Genomic DNA, 16,705 nt, shown 5'->3' with positions numbered 1-16,705 from the left:
GATTCCTGCTGGCATATCCATGTGGGGATACTGGTACAGGTTTTGGAGAAAATCTCTCCATTTAGTGCAAAGGGGTCAAAGTGTTGGAAATCAAAAGAAATAAGCCAATGTTGAAGTGACTGAAGTGAAAATTCCCATTACCTACTACCATGAAGTTGGGAGACACACAAAACAGATTTCCTGATCCAGCGTACTGGGGCAAAGACGGGAGTCAATGACAGTCATATACAAACATCATTAGAAACATTGCAAGCAATTTGTTTTAACGTGACTATACTGAAACACATTAAAGTGGCAAAATTACATAAGAAACTGCACCTTAAATGATCTAGGTATAATTTTATCAACAAGAGGCATTTTGTATACACACAGAGAGAGCACTTTTCCTAGGGCCTGACTATATTACAAAACTGTAGTTGAGTAGCTGCACAGACATATATGCATCAGTGTAACTGTCCGTGTGTAGACATGCTGATAATGTAGCTTTTCCCAGTGTGAAACAGTCCTGTTGAGACACTTATATACCCTTGCATATATATAGTGCCTATTGCAAGAGCATGTAAGGGTGTGTTGAGACACTTACATACCCTTGCATATATATAGTGCCTATTGCAAGAGCATGTAAGGGTGTGTGTGTGTATATATATATTGAGGACTTCAGTAACTCAGACATAGGTTAGGGGGTTGTTACAGGAGTGGGTGAGTGAGATTCTGTGGCTTGCATTGTGCAGAGGTCAGACTAGATGATCATAATGGTCCCTTCTGACCTTAAGTCTATGAGTCTATGAGTACAGATCTCATGAGAAGCATCCATGATGCTAGCTACCCTTCCATGGGGGTGTGTCCCCCTACTTCATCTTTATACCAACTTGTTAAGCTGGTTGGTCCCACAGGGAAATAAATTCTGTTTGGGTGGCAGAACTACAGCAAGCAGTTCCTCAAGGGGGTCTGCCTGTGGTACAGACCTACCAGACCCCTTCCAGCACGAATTATGGATAAAAGCCAGTATCTGGCCCTGAACATGTAGTCTTTACATATTCCCTTCCTTTACAGAGCTGTCTCTAAAATCTATTGTATGCATGGTAATGTCCAACATTATACAATCTACTATATCAATCACAGGGGCCAAAGTGATTTACCTTTGAGTCAATGGAAAACAAAATATTGCTTATTGATTTTGTTGAGTCTGTTGTTATTGCCGATGGAGTACAAGCTGATACAAATAGAATGAATCAACTACAAGCTGACTGTGTTCCTCAGTGAGTCATGTGAAGTAGGATTCTGACATCCTTTATCTTCATGCACAGCCAGTGAGACAAGAGTGCTACTGTCTTCTGCTGGCACAGGGAGTTACCTCGGGCTATGCTGGAAAATGCTTTTTTCTTATTTTTAGACCTGAATCAGTCCATGCCACTAAATGTATTCTTGTGAATACAGATACCACTTTGTTGTAGTACTCATGGGAAGGCAATGGTGTAACCTGTTTGGATGCAGCTGCAGACCACCTGTAGAGAAAGTCAAATTAGGGAGAGACCCCACTGTTCTTTGCATTAATGCTTTCTGTATTGTTGTTTCTCCCCTTCCCCCACCCCATCTCCTCTTCTATGTATCTTTCTCAACTGGGGAGTTAGGGAGCACATTTTAAGGCCTTCTGTCCCTTTAAGGCATGTAGTGATTGAAAGAACTCTAGAATTTGAAAGACTTTAAAAACTCCCCAGTCACAAATGAATGATGTTGATGCAGAGAATCTTAAAACTGTTAAAATGAGTTTTCATCATGGTTTTCTTGCAGTTTTTGTTTATTTGGTGAACTTTGAGCATCTGCACTTAAAAAACACATTTAAATCTATCCAAAGTGATTGCATTTTAAAGGGATCTGCCTTTAATGGAAAAGTGGCTGTCAAGAACCAAAGCCCATCTTGCTGCAGTTGTTTCATCATCTCTAACAGGAAAAAAAACCCTCATCAAACAAAAGAAAGTAGAGCTGCTCTAAATTAAATGACTACACACTCTTTTCATATGAAAATGAATGAACATGTAAATATGAACTAACTGATCTTAATGACACTGGAATATCCTTTAAATATGAACTGGTCTGAGTTTAGGGTGGATGGATAGCTAGACAGATAGACTGATCTGGGGGCGTTAGGAGCCCTTGTGTATAAGAGATAGTTGAAGTTTGTGTTGTATTATTTTCTGAGGCTGATCTGACTCAGACTCACAACATTCAGAGCACCTCAATAAACTAAGCTTTTCACTGTTTACCAAACTGCAATATTATCATGCAGACTGATGCACCATTCTACCTTTTGTCATTTAAAAGGTGGCAGACTTGAAAATATCATTGGAATATATTTTGCCACCCCCTTTTTTTTTTTATCGGGAGTCCAAATGTAGCATTATTCATTTCTGTCCTGGGTAAAGCATGAAGTGGTTCCTCATGATGAATTTCTTTGGTATCAGCATTCATTGCAATGGCGCTGATGATACTGAATTTAATTGGTATTAATGTGCAGGGTCATGTGTACTTTCCTCAAAGTTTCTGTGTAACTTTTCACTGATTGAAATAAGACTGAAGTGTTGTTGTGTACACTGCAAGTTAATGGTGACAACGTTGAGCCAGCTTCCAAGCTCAGATGCATGGCACGCATCCCAAGAAATCTGCTACGATGCTCCCACATACATCTATGCATATTTTTATGGTACAAGAGACATAAGGTGTGGAAAAGGAGCAGTCTCTCTAAGGGGGATGCAGCAACCCTATCTGCCAGTCATCCTGCCTCTGCTGTTCTATTCCTTTTACAGCCATTCTTCCTTTCCGATATCTGTATCTTTTATTAAATTCTTTCGGAAGGTGAAGAACAAAAGATTAATGAATTAATTTGCCTGGTTCTTTGATTGTTGTGAAAATGCCTGATGTCCGATTTAGGTAGGGGTGTACTTACTGATGAGTGGCCATCTTATATACTACATTTTTTAGTGCATGATCAACTTGTTCACTGAGCCCTTTTTGCAAATCAGCATGAAATTAACCATCTGATTTAAGGGCCCAATGCTGCTTTATTTGGTACATGGAACTCTCGTTGGAGTCAAGGGGAGTTTTGTTTGTACATTGGAGGCAGGATGAAGGAAGTAAGTACCTCATGACAGTGCATTCAAAAGACATTTTTTTAAGGACAGAATGGGTACTAGTAAATTATTTTATGCGGCTACTGGAAAGGTGTTTTGACATAACACACCTGAATTAATAACTGTTTATAGAAATGTAATGCATAATAATCAATGTCCTTGAACATTCTGCTCATTCTTCTAGGTGACTTTTAAAAATTATTAGTTTTCGCTTTGTAAAATTGATTAAATCTCTTTTTACCATAAAATTGTCTAGATATTAAACATGAGTGCTTTAAAAAACAACAGATTATTAATTACATGAATCAATCAAATACAATACCATATAGGTACAATGACAAAGTCAAAGTTAAAACCCCACAAAATATTAACAAAGCCTCAAAATCTAACTATTTTGTATTGCATGCTGTTTTAATGACTGTGATTTTAAAATATGCATAATTCCAAAGAGACTGCATGTTTCACATAAAAATTGCTATGATATAAAATATATATTTCCTTAAAATGTACTTGTTATATCAAAAGGACTGTGAAATATTAGCCTTTTAATACATATTTATCTTTTTGTGCAGAAGATTACTTTTTCATTTTAATTGCTCACATTTCCTGTTCTGATCTTAAAGTTTTATAGTAGGCAAGCCGTGACACAAAGAAAAAAGATTTTATTTGTTTGTTAGCAGTCTTCAGAAGTCCTAATTTGGCCAATGTGTTCTGCTGCAACGTCTTGGAATGTTGTCTTGCAGTTTCAACAGTGATCTTATTTGGCTTCCCAGAAACTATGGTGCCTGGAGGATGCTATGAGAACAAGGACTGCCTTGTTAACAAGTAGCAAACTCTCAAAAACAAGATAGAATCTGATATAAATCATAATTTAGATGCACAAAGCTATGTTCACAACCACACTAACGTAATTCATTTACTTCTAGTTATTACTTATCTCCACCAGAACTACTAAGTTCAGGAATGCAGCTGCCTTGTGACTCCTGGGGTTATGGAAGAATGACATCACTAAATTTAAGCACATTACCATGCTGACATAGTGGCACCTTGTTTTCCCTTCCGCAGATAGAGCTAGGATTGTGTTCTATCCCCGTTCTTCCAAAGAATACCTTCTTTTCCCCTTTCAAGCAGCTGCTATATGAAGGGTTGCAAATGTCACTTCAACTAATGATGAATGATGCTTGACCTCTGGACCTGTTACTCTGAATTTTATGCAATGCTAAATTAATATGAAAGATCTCAACTAGAAAGACTTTAGCTATTATGCATGCAGCAGAAATTATATCATGTTAACCAATCTGCATTTTTTTTCTGACCATGGTAAAATGTAGAGCTGTGCTAAGATTTTAATGTGTATTTCCACTCAAGATTAATATCTTTTAGTTCTAAAAATATTTTTGGAAAGCAAATTGGTTTGTTACAAACATTGTCAAAAGGGCACCTAGCCCACATGTCTTTGTTGTTTGTGTTTGAATATAATTAATTATGTAAAGCAATAGTTAGTGAGAGCTTAACAATTAGTAGAAGCTGTCAAATAGTCACATGGAAATTACTAACTAGTTGAACTACTGGTCTTTTATTGTTTCAGGAAGCAGCATTGAGTGTCATTCTTTTTATCTCATAACTTTGTTGTTATCACACATCTCATTTTTTAAGAAAGGTATGCTTCATAGTAGACTAATACATAAATAACCTGGCTGGTAATTTCACAGTGTACAAAAATGTTTGAAATAATAACACCTGTTTTAATTAGTATTCAGATTTGCTCAGTTAAAAATGATAATTCTGTTCCAGTTATAAGACATTTTAAAGCTTTCAATTTCCATCTGTATCTTATATTATGATGTTTCAGGATTGTTGTGAGTTAATTATGTTAACTTAGGAAACATTGCTTGTATTTAGAATGAAAAACTTCAGCTTGAATAGACAGAAAAGCAGATGCTATCTTTCTTGTCAATTGCTTTGTTGTGCGCTGCCTTGAAACTTTTCATATAATTTTGTATCCGAAAGGAAGTATGAATTTTTGAATGTCACTGTAAGCTACCCAATATTTTAATATATCTCTTGGGGGAAGAGGGTGTGTGGGGAACCCGTGTATCTCTAGGTATATCTATACACTAAAGGTATGAAAACATTCTACTTTATACTTAAATTGTCAGATTATGCTCATTTATTCTCAAAATTAATTTTAGGAAAAACAGCTAGTAAAATGTGTCCAAAGTTTTTGAATAGTCTCACTCTTCTGGGTTTTTTTCATCATGCCAGGAATTATAATTGCAATAAGAGGAACTAAAATATTAGTGGTTAAACTAAAGTTCACAATGGGGAAGAACCGTGTAAACTAAAAATATGGATGCAGACATACACAGCTAAAGCAGCATGGATGAACATGCAGTTTCTGTCTTAGAACATGATGTACATTTCCATATGTATAAGGGTTGGGGGGAAAGGCATGACTTTAATAATTACTCCCAACTACACAAAGGGCCATGTCTCCTATTTTCACATGAAACTATGAGGAATGTGTAGAAAACTGAAGGAAAATTAATCACGCGGCATTAATCATCTTCATTTCATTGGACTAGTTCTTTGCCAAAGAAGAACTGTAAAACTTATTGATGTACTTACATGTGCCCCTCGTGTTGTTTATTTCCATGTAAGGTTAAACAAGCGAGGGCGCACACAGAATAGCACATGGTGTTTTGGCAGGGTAAGCAGAGCGATGTTTTCAAGCATGCCATACCATCTTTGTCCTGCCTACCCCAACTCAACCTTTTTGCCACAGAGTCATGCCACAGAGTTTTGTGGGGAAGAGGTAAAAAGATTCTTCATGTGTAATTTCTTCCTCCACATTTGCTATGGACACATCTACATGTGAATACAAATATGGTCCTTAAGGCATGATTTTTCTTACTTTTAAGAGCTCAGTATTTATTTAAGATGGGTACAGTAGGTGCCATTAAAAAATCAACATTTGCAAGCAATTACTCTGCATTAATATCTGAATATGCCAATTCACCTTATGGGTAGCTCAAGAAATAACTATGGCATCCCTGACATCAGAATGTGATAACTGCAGGCAAGTGTTATTTTTTTAAATGATAACCACTGCAGCACCATAGTTATGTACATGATCATACAAAGAGCTGCATGCATCTATTTCAGTTTTAGACCCTCAGCTGGTAGAAATCAGTGTAGCTCCAGTGAAGTTGGTGGAGCTATGCCAATTTACACCTGAGTAGAGTTATTTAATTCTCACATTGCATATGAGTATTTGAGTGTGTGGAGGTTTAGCCATTGAATTATACATAGTAATAAATTATTAAAATGAAAGACTCATTTTGAAAACTTTTACACTGTTCTGTAACTTTAAAACATATATTTTAAAGACAAACCTTGAAGATCAATAACATCAGTGAGGACCAGATCCTTTTCACATTAAAGAAACAGAACAATTCAAGATGATAATTATGCTAATTAGACTTCATTATTAATATTAGAAAACCTACCAATGCATGTGAATAGGATATTTTTTCATGAAGCTATAAAGCCTTGAAAGTTTTATTTTATGCATGTAAAATGACCATCTCATGTCCTGATTCAGTTAAGTTTAAGCACATATCAAACTTCAAATATCTAAGTAGTCCCATTCAAGATAAGCCTTAGATCAGGGGTCTTCAGACTTTTGTACTGGTGACCCCTTTCACACAGCAAGCCTCTCATTACAACCCCCCTTATGTATTAAAAACACTTTTTAAATACATATAACACCATTATAAATGCTGGAGGCAAAGCAGGATTTGGAATGGAGGGTGACAGCTTGCGACCCCCCATGTAATAACCTCGTGACCTCCGAAGGGTCCTAACTCTCAGTTTGAGAACCCCTGCCATAGATGCAAGCAAGCTAAACATTTTTTTGCTAAATGAAGCGTGTAAACTAAGTTAAGTGGTGGGGGTTATTTGTTTACTTTAAATAAATGAAAAGTTTTCCAAAACAGAGTGGACCAAATATCCACCTGTATCCTTCATAAAAAGAAAAGGCAATGGGAATTTGATAACGCAGGAGACTGATAATGGGTAGAAGATCCTGTTCCCTCTAAGTCACCAGTTATGGGGTTTCTCTTCACCCAAAAGTTTTACCATTTATACTCGTATAGTTATACTGGTATAGTCAAACCAGTATATCTCTCTGTGTGAACATTCTTATTCTGAAATAAAAATGGCCTTTTTTTTCAATTTAGTTTATATCCCACATAAAGTAACCTGAAAAAGCCACTCTTATTCCAGCTACTCTGGAATAAGTGTGTCTACACGGGGGACTACAGCGATATATTTATAGCTCTTTAAATTAATACCTTAGTATATACCAGTATAACTTTCCCATATAGACAAGCCCTAAATCTAACCCAGGACAGTAGCAAGTGAACGCTGTTGCTATCTGGTTGCTGATAAGTGGCCTATCTGACATGAGTTTAGTAGGCTCAGTCTAGTTCCTAGCTATATGTAGCACAACTGAAATTAATTGTTACCTTAGGTGGCATTCTCAACAAAGATGTCAAGTGCTGAGTGTGTGCGGTGGAAGACTGACTTATCCTTTTATCTCAAAAGAGGACCTGCCAGAACAGGATTGAAGCACATTGATGAGGCAGTGTAGGGAAATTTCTATTACGTGGATAAAGAGACTTTCGTTTCCTGGGCAGTCTGATCTGCATTTTTCAAGAGTACTCAATTCCCTACAAATAAATCAGTTAAATAATATAAAAAGAAAAGGTCAGGTCTAAGTGCTATAAACAGTCAATTAAAATAATGAAGGGAATTTCCTTTTAGTTTGAGTAACTTGAATAAACTGTTTAAAATGACCTCTTCCAAACCAGAGGACAGGATAGAAAAAAAAATAAGCCTTATTCATAAGTTAGAGTGCAAATCTCACGGTTGATTAGTGATATGGTTTGTTTGAAATAGTTACAGTTTCAGACATCCTCTTCTACAATCAGCGGGTGGAGACCAACATAATCCAATTAATTGTAATTCCCTTTTGTGGCACTGGTAAAGTGGTGAATGATACTGTAAATCCATTGAAGTCTTATCTTTGGTCAGATAATCCAAATGGATTCACATTATGAAACTAGTAACAGCTCTTTATAAAGTTCTGATGAACAGAATTGTTTTTGGCTTTACTGAACAAAAGATAAATTCTATACACAATAAAAGGTTCTGTCCTTGACTTTTGTACATGGAATATACAAATACCTGACCACTGTGTCAGAACACCTCTTTCTGTTGGCTTGTGTCATAAATCAATTTCATAAAGCTCACATATATGAAGCTGTATTCCTGACTTTCTGCAAACCTGGGTCTGAATCCTGCAAAGGCATATTCATACAAATAATCCTTACTCCTGTGAGAAGCACCAGGTAAATCAATGGAACTACTCGTGTGAGTTAAATTTTGTAGGATCAAGCTCCTAATTTTATTTTCTCCTAATAAAGTAAACCAATGATCCATATGTAAAATATGCTATACACCAATACGTATGTGAGGTGTTTCTTTAAATGAGGAATTGCTTAACTTTAGTTCAGGTATCAATCTGTCACGAGTTTGTTGATCATTCGTTACCCATGGAAGAAGTTATAATGATCTTTACTGTTTTGTTGATGACCTCCTTTGATTATCAAAACTGATTAATCAAGGAATAAACAAATTGTTTCTGGAATCAGGAAGGAATTTTCTTCCCATGCCTAATCCTAGTAATATAATTGACTATGTGCATCAAGTAGCGTATGGTTTGGATATTTGTTTGCTTTTTGTCTTCCTATGAAACATTAGAGATTAACAACATCTAGAGATAGGATACTGGATTTAATGGGCAAATGGTTTGATCCAGTATCGCAAATCTTGTGTTTCTTGATCCCTTTAAGTATGTGTGACCGCTAGTTATGACAGGACCTGTTTTCACATCTATTGAAGTTGCTTGTGGAATGAATAAATGTAACATAATTTTTAGGGGAAAACAGTAAACCATTTGTTGAGTTTAAATTTTAGCAATGTAGGTAGAAAAATTACGTTTGCCTTTTTTTCTTTTATCAAATTATTACAATTTAATTCCAGGAATGTTTTACCCTTTGGAATACATTATGTGTGAAGTCATTTATGACTCTTGGATCACAAGCAGGCAGTGAATTACATTTTGAATAAGTCTGCCAAATATTGCAAAACATTGTGTATAGATTTTGAGGCTATAACTGGCCTTTGACAAGCTGGAAATAGAAGCAGTGAAAAGGGGAAGGAATTAAAGAACTATATGTCAGAATCCCAAACAACTCTGCTTTAATAGTACAATCCATATAAAAATCACACAGAATATGGAGATATTTTTCAAGCATAGAGTTGAACAAAGAGACACTGTCTCACCCTGAATCTTCACTTCCTCTTTGTACAAGATCTCAAAAAACCTTCAGTAAGAACAATGTAGTCTATTTGAGCCTCCTCTGATTCAGCATTGTCATCTATGCTGAAGTACCTAAAGAAATTATTAAAGACCTGAACATAAAAGGGTAAGAGTATGAACTCTACATTTATATCACAATTGTGTCAACTGTGCAATTACAGAAACCAAAAAGATGGCAATGGATTGGAAGCTGGAAAGGGGGATATTTGCCCTGTCTAATGTATACTATACTAAATCAGAATGATCAGGTGAAGAGAAGAAATAAATCTGTACAGAAAGCCTTCGGATGGTAACATATATAATGAAAAGCAAGCTCCCTATATAAGAAATAATTTGACACCTGTGTCCTACAATCCAGGATGTGTGGAGTACTGTTGTTAGCATTTACTAAGAAAATTGAATAAAATCAAATAGCTGAGATTTAGGAATAAGGAATACATATGTTTGGTGCAGAATAATGGAGACAGTTGGGAGAACAAACAAAAAGAACAAAGCAACTGTGAAATTAAAGTTGCTATGTCACAAAAAGAAATGTCCACTTGCAAGAAGACATTTTCTTCCCAGCTGCATAACAAATATAATCATTTCTCATGCCTCTTATTTGTGTGGGCTATATAAAGTCCGTGATCCAGGTTCTGCCTTACATCTGAGCTTTGTTTAGTGCAGGGAAGGGTGATAGTCATCAGGATTCTGTAATCTGGTATGTGCTGACCCTGATAAGTACAGCAGCTTCATAGCTATGCTAACTTATACCATTGGGGTATATCCTCCATGACAGAGGCTCTCAACCTGTTGTCTGTGGACCCCAAAGGTGCTGCAGTGGTGCTGGAGTGGAAGCAAGAATCTGGCCCTCTGGACTTAGTATACTCAGGTTATAGAGCTAACACACTGGATATAGGTTATTATGTCTGATCCTACTTATGGTTAATTTATGGTAGTATGCTTTATGATAATTCTTGAGTTATTTTAATTGTATTTTTGAGGACAGATATTTGATGACATATAAAAACACTATTCTTCCAGTATATAATAGTTGATTCAGTTTATTAGTGGTTGTGCTGCAACAAATGGTATTTGGAGAGAAGGACAGAGAAGAATATGGTATTTGGAGAGAAGGACAGAGAAGAATATGGTAATGATAAAGCTTGTTTTTGCATACCAATTTCAGTCTTCATTTAGTGTCACTGTATATTTTTATGCTTCCAGTTATTTACAGAAACTGATAAAGTGGTAACATATTTGATGTAGTGGAATTACCAGCTGACCATGTCTCAAAACTTTTGAACTACTTTTAATGTTTTCATGGTGTACTATTTCTGAGCTGCTTGTAATTTTTTTGACTATATTGGATCTCTGTCTTCAGAAACAATGAACAGTTCATCCCCGTGTGACTCCATGGACTTCTGTGAAGTTACTCTGAGGATGAATATGGTCCAGTGTGTCCAAGTATAGAAATCCTATTTCTTTCTGGCACACATTATGATTTAAGTTAGCAGCACTGGGTTGTTCCAACTTGCCCTCAGGTCAGTGAATTGTCATTTCAGAGAACTGGAATAAACAACACCATTAACACACATTAAAAATATTTTGCTTTTTAGTTACAGTTGCTCGGTAATTTGCACCTAAGCACCATGATAATGGGCATACTAGTAATACATAGATACATACGTAAGTTATTTGCTTGTCCTTTTATCCATATATCTTCTATTTACATCAAATGCTGTAAAGTAAAGGCTTCAATTTTCCATTACGAGGCCCTTCTTTTGAACTGGTGGAGACTTACACAGTAGGGTAGTAAATGCTGTTTTTGTTTTACTGATTGGATCTATGAAGATCTGTCATCAATAAAGTTTGGTGAATTAAGCAAAAAGCTATTCGTGAATATTTTACATCCTTCTTGCGCCCCTGTGGGCACCCAGGGCGGAAACTATATACATAAACATATTACCAATAAAACCCAGAGATTCACTTCACTGGTATGTCCCACTTCTTTTATCAGCTTGAAAGGTCCTGGAAGAGAAAGATAAGATAGGACTGTGCAAATCTAGACAATAGGCCACTTTGAACCTAGAGAATGGGAGAGGAGAAAGCATCATGCAGGTTGAACAGAAGTGTCACCAAGGAGGAGAGGACATTGTCGGTCTGCATGGGATGGGTGTTCCATACAGTGTGTTCTATGGTTCAGTGCTAGTTGTTCAGATGAATGCCTGAACTTTTGGATGCTTATTTAAATTGAAACTCGAAAGCTTTTGATATTTTCCATCACTACTTTAAAATATGTCATCACTTTAAAAAGGCAGACAGCTGGTTGCTTCCTTATTCCTGACAGCATTGAGGAGATTACACCATTACAGGGGTTTTGCCAAAGGAAGCTTCATCTTTAATTGGGCAAGTTTTTGTCATTTTTAACATACATTTATGTTGTCAATCAAGCTAAAACAAATTAAAATAAAACAAGCCTCCTACCAATCCTGAGGATGTTCAGACCCAATGTGAAAAGGAATAGCAGAGCCTTGCACCTAGTCCATGGTCAGGTGATACATCATTGCTTTGTGGCCCAGGATCTCATGCAACTTACCCCAGACCAACCTGTCCTGTGTAGATCCCTTGTTATGCTGCTGTTGAGTGAGTGATCAGAGGTGTCTCCAAAAGAACCTGTCCACACAAAAATGATGAAAAGGGTATTAAGGGGGAGGCCATTTGATGGAAGAACTGTCCTTTCTCCCCTTCCCCATTGCCATGGGAGAAGGCTTTATTTTGTCTTGGGGCTCCATTTTGGAGTTCTCAGCTGGAAGATATCTACTGGGTCATGTTGGCCCAGTTTCCCTGGCTTTTAGTCTGATGGGTAGGAACACACAAACAACATGGAATGGGTAAGGCATTTCACTTCCCTAAGGGAGGGACTGTGGGCCTTTGTAAATATGACAGTGCAAGGCTTTCCCTCAGGGAAATGGTAAAAATAATATAAGTGTTTAATATCAAAAGGAGCCATTTCAAGATGACAAGATGTAGTGTCCTCCTGTTGAGAAGATATTTTTGAAAACAGCTTTGAACAGAGGCTTAAGTTCTGCTCTCGTTCTTTCTTTATGTACAGTATAATTCCAGTTATCCAATTTCCAGATATCCGAAAATCCTAGTTATTTGAATCTACACTGTATCCCCCATGTAGCCCTATGTTAATTAATAGCACTTCCAGTTATCCAAGTGCCTGTTGTCCGAAAGTTTCAGATTTCTCCCAGGCCAGTCAGATAAATGGTAATGTACTGTATCGGTGTTAGTGGTTGTTTTGTGGTTTTGATATTTTGTTTCCCACAAAAATAAACAAATGGCCTTTTTGAATGCCCCCAGTTAACCTAATGAAAAGAGATGCTATCTTGGAAATGGTTTGGAATAAGATTTTCCAGCTCCCAAGGAACCTCTGTCCGCACTCCAACACACCTTTCTCAGTATTCCATTGTAGCAGTGTAGAACAATGATCCCCAATGCATCATGAGAAACCGACCTGACCCCTAACTGTGAGACCTTAATCTTCTCCAGTTATGTCTCTGTTCCTCCCCTTTGTCCCTGTCACTTCCCACTGCCATCTTATATATTTGTCCTTGATCCTTTCTCCTTACCTTTCTTTAGTTTCTTTCTCCTTAACTTGTTCCTTTCCCCTTCTATCCATTGTTCTATTCCCCATTCTTCTCCATGTTTTCTCTTGGTCTTTTTGTCCTCCACTTTTCTCCCCTCTCTCTCCTATCTCAACCAATTCCAAGTCTCCTGTTTTTAAATTGTGATCCATGCTCCTTTCCCTCCTGCTTTAACACATAACAGATAACCAGTTAGCAGGTGTCATGGAACTATTGCACTGATTAGACTAAATGAGGTGGATTCATTGGCAAAAGACCTCATGAAGGGTACACATACACTATGGGCTAGATTCTGATATCTCTATTCACATTGGACAGTCCCTTACTCTGGGAATGAATGGGACAATTTGCAGAATGAACTACAGCCTAATGTGGCCCTTTGGGATTTACTGGCAATGTGGGATGACAGCAAGATATGCCCAGTAAAATGGTCTAAAAAAAAAGGATGCTTCACAAAATAAAGAACACTTGAGAGAAAGGCTCAAAGGATCACTACTCTTTCCAGACACAGAACCGTATGCAAGCTAGTACATCCTCTAAAGGAATCTGATCCTCTTTAAAACTTAGGTCTTGGTACAGTCCTGATTATTTTGTTTAATTTTTTAATTGATCTTTCCATGGATTATTTTTTCCATTTTGAGGAGGAGACCCTTATGGTGTACATCAGCCACCCACACATGAACACATATTTGTTTGCTCTGGAACTAGTACAAGAAAAAAAATTAAATGGTATACTACTGAAAAAGTTGATTTAAAAATAATAACGAAATCTTTAAAGTCCACAGTCCCTTCATGAATGTAAAACAAATGTAACTTTTTTCCCCTAAGAGTCTTGATGAGGCCTCTCTAACTTTCTTCTTTTCACTTTGTCACTTTTCATTCTTAGCATTCTACTAGCATAATGTTTGTGAGGCTCCTTAGATGTGCTTATGTCTGTATCTAAGATAAAATGATATCATCTGCCAGTTAGCGGGAGAATAATCGAATGCTTGACAAAAGCGGCAATTTTAGGGCCTGATCCTATGAGGTGTTAAGCATCCTCCGCTCCCAGGGAAATCAGTTACCAGATTTATGTACTCTGGATCCAAATCTTTACTGAGGCAAAACACTCACTGACTCCACAAGGAGTTGTGGCTGAGTAAACTCTATAGGATCAGGCCCTTTGTTTAAAATGAAATGCATTTGAAGTGTATATATCTTCTGAATATGGCCACATCACCACAGTATGTGAGTGACTCCAACTAGTAGGAACAGAATTAAATGTTACATTGAATGGACTGATATTTTCTTTTTTAATTTGTTTTTTACGGTGTAATATTTTTCCTTGACATTTGTCCCTTCTAGCAACCATTTTTTTAAAAAAAATCTCTTATTACTAGAGGGTAAAGTGACACCCTTTGTGTTCAAGAGGATACATTCCTAACACATTTCCTTGAGGAGATGGAAATGGTGCAAAAATCTGGGAAGATAAGTCTCTGTAAAGCCTCAGAAGCAGAGCATTTCACATTAGACATTTAAGACAAATGCATGGTAAAAACAAAGGTTTTTTTTAAGGTTTCTACTTAAAGTTCTGTGCCAGAGCTACAGTACTTATACATTTTCTAAATGTGTTTTAAGCAATAAGTTGTACAACATTTTTAGAACATGTGTTAAGCTATTTCTCTAAGAATGAAGCTCTTAACAAAACATAAGCACTCTGCATGAGATCTTAGCAGCAAAGTGCTTAAAAGATAAAGTAAGAATTGGTACCATGGGAAGAACACCAGCTGTAGAGCACACAGGTCCATTATGAGAAGTATGGTAGTGGGTAGGGAGAAAATGATTTAATCAGGAGTAAAACCAATTTTATTATAAGGACACGCAGGGGGTGTGGCACCATAGTGAGAGGGACATTTCAAAATATCTGACAGATTTCAACAATGTGAAAACCCACCCTGTTCTTTAAAGTGACAGTAAACCCCATTAGGTCTCTTTTTTTGATGCTATTGTGAACAGTTGACTGTTTAAAGCTGGCCTGCTAAGATGCTGTCGATCTATTTCAATAGTGTGTGACAAAATAAAAGGCTAATTGTTGAAATACAATCAATCAAATATGATCTTGTGGTCTAAACAAGGTCCCTTCTGCTCATTCATTTCAGATCAAATCATTATTTTTATGGTCTAGGTAAGAATTTGAAGTTTTTTAAAAAAGAAGAGAGAAAAAACCCATGTGATAAGCACAAGTTCACTGTTTCAACTTCATTGACACATTACTATAAATTGAGGCATGGGTGCATTAACTTATTTATTTGCGGACACTTTCTGAGTTCAATATTTCATAAAACATTTATTAGCATTTATAGAGAAACACAAAGAAACGTGTATCCTGAAGCTGAACTTCTTCCCAAAAGCAAATTCTCTATAGAGAAAAACCACCAGAAGAACTGAAATTAATGGTGTCCAGGTTTTTCCATTATTTTGTATAAAGAATGGAATGATAAAAATGATGTTAAAATTGGGTAAACAGGATGGACTAGAGTCCAACTAAACTGCTAAACACCCAATTTCAATAAGCTTTGGTATAGCTTGCCAATATTATGTTGTTTTGATTTTGTTTGATCGTTTTCATGGTTGTTTCTAGATTTGTACAAAGACTAAAACTTGTCTAGAAGTTAAAGTCACACTAGACATTTTAAAAGCCAAATCCATTTTTGGGATAGCAGAATTTTCCAGAGAGTATGTATCCTTTTAATTGTAAGGGGTATTTACACTTTCATAGAGTTTTATATGGATTATGATTCAGTTGTTTATTGTGTTCTAACAACATCAGACTTTTATAACAAGAAGACAAAAATAGAATAATAATCACCCAATCTTGCTTTGTTTTTATTAGAAAATTTATTTTAGCATTTAGTTTCTTTTATATTTAAATTCCTTAGCTCAGTCAAGCTTCAAAAGAAAACATTTTTGTTGTTTGCAAAAACAGTTTTGTAAACACTTGTGGTTTGTCTTTAGTGTGTTATCATTTTTGACAGCTTTGCATAGCCTAGGTAGGCCAACAGGGGTCTGTCTAATATTGTTGCTGGGCAAATCTTCCTCCCAGAGATGAAAACCAAACAAAATATTTTTGAAGCAGTAAGAAGGAATTAATATCCTTTCTCTTGCAGTACTCTATTCCTTGCTGACATTGCATTCAGGCAAAAAAGGAGAAAAGCGTTACCCATTATTCCCTTGTACATAGCAAGGCTAACACATGTAAAGCAATAACTCATTTTCTATTGCCATGTTTAGCATATGTCTCCTGTTGGCTCAGCAAGGCCTTTAGGCCGGTCCCTTGAGCCGGCCATCATTGGCAACTCTTAGCCCCTCGGCCTCAAAACCAAATAGCTTTGAATCATGTTGAGCTGTGATGCTAATTTTCATACTGAAGCATTATGGGAATAAATGTATCTGACATACTGTGTCAGTGGTACTGTCTCTTTGTGTCTCTTGTTTTTTGTCAGCTGCATTCCTACAGA

General features: G+C 36.6%; 1 protein-coding gene across 5 annotated transcripts in view; it reads left to right on the top strand.

Moving 5' to 3' along the window:
• Window positions 1-16,705, top strand: part of ARHGAP15 (Rho GTPase activating protein 15) — a 469,173-nt gene that overhangs the window by 364,069 nt on the left and 88,399 nt on the right. The window lies entirely within an intron of this gene.

Source organism: Gopherus evgoodei, chromosome 11 (assembly GCF_007399415.2).
Source record: "Gopherus evgoodei ecotype Sinaloan lineage chromosome 11, rGopEvg1_v1.p, whole genome shotgun sequence".
Lineage (NCBI taxonomy): Eukaryota > Metazoa > Chordata > Testudines > Testudinidae > Gopherus > Gopherus evgoodei.
Note: the sequence above shows the minus strand (reverse complement) of the source record. Positions and strands in the feature narration are given on the sequence as shown.